This window comes from Coptis chinensis, chromosome 9 (genome assembly GCF_015680905.1).
Source record: "Coptis chinensis isolate HL-2020 chromosome 9, ASM1568090v1, whole genome shotgun sequence".
NCBI classification, from domain to species: Eukaryota; Viridiplantae; Streptophyta; class Magnoliopsida; order Ranunculales; family Ranunculaceae; genus Coptis; species Coptis chinensis.
The window spans coordinates 37,297,173-37,301,388 of record NC_141464.1 but is presented as its reverse complement, the minus strand read 5'-3'; the positions used below and the strand labels follow the sequence as shown (position 1 = coordinate 37,301,388).

Sequence of the window (4,216 nt, the reverse complement as noted above, 5' to 3'; positions counted from 1 at the left end):
ATGCCCCATATGTTGTTTAATCATCTTTGTTTTCCTGCATTGGTATTTTGGTTGTGTTGTGCTTGTTGGGTTGGGGGTTTGTTTCAGGCTTGCTTCTTCATCAGGAACTACAGTGCAAGTATAGATGGGCTAGGGTACAATAATCACAGTATGCTGAGGCTTTAGATATGATGCAAAAAATTTCTCACTTACGTAATGATTGTTTAAGTGGCTACTTTCATCAAATTTTTACCAGCTATAAAACAAATGACAAGCTTGGGATTCCTTTAGGTTTCTTAAATAAGTTGGCAATTTCGAGATTCAGTTTCGTTTTACTGAAGACAAATGCAAGGTTCTTGGGTTTGTGAGAAATTCTTGTTATATTGTTTCTTTGCTTCGATGTCAAGGATGGAAAACATTTGGTAAGTCTTAAATATCGTTTCACTTTTTCTTTGACCCAAGTTGCATTGCTTATTAAAGGTTGTTGCTTTGCTGCAATTTTTTTCTTAAATTTTTTATGCCAAAAACTATCCGTTCTGCAGGTTGTTGCAATTGTGGAGCAACCCCTCCTTTTACACCTGAACAAATCAATCTCTAGTTGAGGATAATATGGAGGAATGTTGAAAGGCTAGACTATGCAACTTGATTTTAGTTGTTAATGTTTGTTGATATGTCTATTTTGTATATGGTTGAAATGAATTAAGGAAAGAAGTTGAAATCATTGAGATGTAGGATTTGTTTATATGTATGTAAATTGGGATTTGGATTGGAGGCTTTGTTTCTAAGTAAATTGAGATTTGGATTGGAGGTTTTGTTTTTATAATAATGTTTAATTGATTGGTGGTTTTGTTTATTGTTATTCATTTGTTGATCAAGTTTGTGCACAATGCGATCTTTATAAGTGAATAATCATATGTGCTTGTGCTAGTGTTAGTGCTAGTGCTAGTGCTAGATGTGCAGGGAGGGAAACAAATTTACCCAGGAAAATAAAATTATTATTTTTTAGTGGCTATACTTTATTAACGGATATTTCCGTTACTAAAACAGTTACTAATAAAGTGACACATTACTAACGGATATACCTGTGACATAGCAAGTAACTAAAGCGCGTCAAACTTACTAACACTTATATCCGTTAGAAATTACAAATTTAAACACGCAATGAACAGTTGGCTACCCATTACAAAGAATTATAGTAACGGATATAATTGTTACTAAAATTAATTTAAGTAACGGTTATATCCGTTACTAAATTTAGCCTAAGTGGTAGTGACGCCCCAAAGCTAATGGATATAACCGTTAGTAAAAATATAAGTAACAGATATAGCTGTTGGTATGTTTGATCAAATACCTAACTCACGTATACATTATAATACACTTCGAGTAAGAAAATCGTTCCACCTAAAGTCTCGAATTTGTTTGTAGATACTTCACTAGAGTTTCTACCTAGGGAATTTGTGAGAAGGATTTCTGGCTGATTAATTACAACAACTTAACTTGAAAAAAAATTAGAATTGAATTTAAGTTGACTTGATTTTAGCTTAGCTTGATTAGAAAGAAAAGACAATACAAAGAAAATTCTACTTATTACTTCGAATTGAAAATATTTTAAATTAATTACATAGATTTGAAAACATTACAAGCTTACATAAAACTTAAAATGGAAACTTTTAAACTCCAATTAAAACTAAACTACGGAGCCAAAAGTTGTGTTTTACTACTGAAGACATCTTTTTATAGCCAATGGAAGTGCTATTTTTCTTTGCATTTACGTAAATTACTCAACTACATCATTTAATGGTCCATTTGATTTTCTTAATTAAGACTACCATTTCTTTGTGTGCCACCTAATCGAAGTTTTACGAAAAAGCTTTGTTCCCAACAAGACTTAGTGCCAAAGTTTCCATTTCATTTGAATTTTTGTGCCATCATAATGGACTTTGTTGCACCTCATTACTTTTGTTGCAAAAATGCATCGAAACTTTTGCCACCTGTGCTAACCAAATGAGACTTTTTTGCCAAGTTAATTTAATCTTGATTTGTTTGCCAACTAATCAAGACTTTTGTGCCTTTAATAAATTTTATTTGCCACCTAATCATTTGTGCCCACCAAATAAGACTTTGTGCCAAAGTTATGCATAAAAGTCTTTCATACAAATTGACGTGTGATGAAGCTTGACGTGTGAGTTTGGTACCAATTTTTGTGGGTCCCTCATGCTTCGACCAGTGGCGGGTCCAAAAAGTTGACTTTTTACAAAGTCCCACCTATGTGTAGAGCTTGCCGCACTGATATTTCTGATGGTTTATTTTCCTTTATTGGGGTCCAGGTTCAGAAAATATTGGTTTCATTCAGCTTCACGTGGGCTAAATTGAAATACTTCATGTAGACACACTATTTCGTGCTTAAATACTGGTTTTTATCCTCATTTTCACGTTGATTGCTTAATCCTGTAAAAGCACAAAAATATTATTAATTTGTTATTATTAAACACATAATTAACTAAAATGATATATCTCTACGGGATTTTATATTACAGTTTTGGGTGCTTATCAGTATGGTCAAGCAATCGAAATTCATTTTTGCAAGTAGGATGACTCTGCTACACTTCTCAGAAGAGTAGGCAGTCACTTTACCAAGTGGTGTGCTACCAAGAATCTCACTCACGATGAATCTCGGAAAGGGGAGTGAGGACGGTAGTTGGTCCACCGGAATCTGGTAACTGATTACTCTAAATCCTCGTGGCTCTATTTTTATCCTTTTCTGGAGGAGCATGACTACTTTGGACTCTAGTTGATTGATTTTAATTCATTATTTTTTTGGTATAGGGCTTCAAAAATCAAGCAATGTCCAATTTACCTACATTGGGGAATGACTTCCCAATGGTTGTTATGTGACTCGGGTTCAGCCTTATGCGTGAATGTAAATTGCAATGCGGAAATTAAATTTCAAACAATCATGTAAGCATGCTTGAACACACAAGGTATCTTTTTACATGGGCTCTGAGGAAGTTTAGAATTTACCTCTTAAGCTGTGCTTACACACTGCTTGAGGAGAAGGCGACGTCTGTTGACGCGTGATCTGAGAATCAGGTCCAACCTTTCGAGTTTTACGCTGTTTTAAGTTACAATAAAGGTCCACTTAAAAAGTCCACAAGTTGGGTTTTTGATAATTAAACAATTTTGCCATCAAGGGCCCAAAACTTTAAACTAAACTACTATTATACTAATCTATTAGATTAACTAGTTTAGATTGATTATCTAGATTAACTAGAGTTAAATAGACTTAGAGTTGATTACCAAGTTTATTCAAAGTGTGCGAGCGATGATTCACAACATGCCTCACACACTTGAACTTCCCAAGGCAATAAAAACTCTAATCTCTTGGTAAGTTTACAGCTTCAACCAAGTTCAACTCATGTTCATCCACAAAAATCAATCACAACCCAATTTTCCTAATTTTTTTTGTTTTTGTTTTTAACTTATTACAAACAAGTTCCATTTATTTATACTACTTTATTACAAAATCTAGGTTCGGAATTCAACTACACATCAAAAACCAACAAGAACTAGAAAAAACCAGGTGATGGTGTGTTGACGTGGGCCTGTGGTCGCCCGTCCCGTTCTAATGAACTTTAGTCAGTTTTCTTCCACAGCTTCAGCTCCTCTCCAGTATATTGATCCCGAACCTTGATTTGCAAAAAAGTAAGTCAATAATGAAAAACAACAAAATTTTTTTAAAAAAAAATGGAAATGTGAGAATGGTTCTTCCTCTTTAGATGCTCAACCAAACACTCTTGCTCCTTCAATCCCCGGCAGTGGCGCCATTTGAAATAGACTAGTTTAGAGTATCTCAAAGTCTGTTTTTGATGTGGTTCATCCTATAATGTTTAGAGTTTGAAGGAAGAAGGTAAACTCTTAGTTTAGAACTTGGTTAGTTTTTACTTTATGAATGAAGAACATTGAAAGCTTAAGTTGATGAAGATTAAAATAACTCAAAACATTGAAAGAAAATGATTGAAATGATAGATTGAAACAAAGAAAAATAAAAGAAAGACTGATTGATTAAATAACAAATAAATAACAAGATTGAAATGAAAAGAAATGAAGAACAATAAAGTGAAAGACTTGAAAATATAAAAGACTAGAAATTAAATCATACATGACACTAGATTAAGTCTAGGTGCATTTTCACATGATTTTATGATTATTTGGAAGCTGAAAATTCCTGCAAGAGTGA

At 33.5% G+C, this 4,216-nt stretch overlaps 1 long non-coding RNA gene across 1 annotated transcript; it reads left to right on the top strand.

The window, feature by feature from the left end:
- The first annotated feature begins 283 nt into the window (after positions 1 to 283).
- LOC147475841 (uncharacterized) lies at positions 284 to 826 on the top strand. Its single transcript, XR_015209512.1, has 2 exons — positions 284 to 401; positions 522 to 826. It is a non-coding gene; the product is annotated as an uncharacterized LOC147475841 (long non-coding RNA).
- The last annotated feature ends 3,390 nt before the right edge of the window (positions 827 to 4,216 follow it).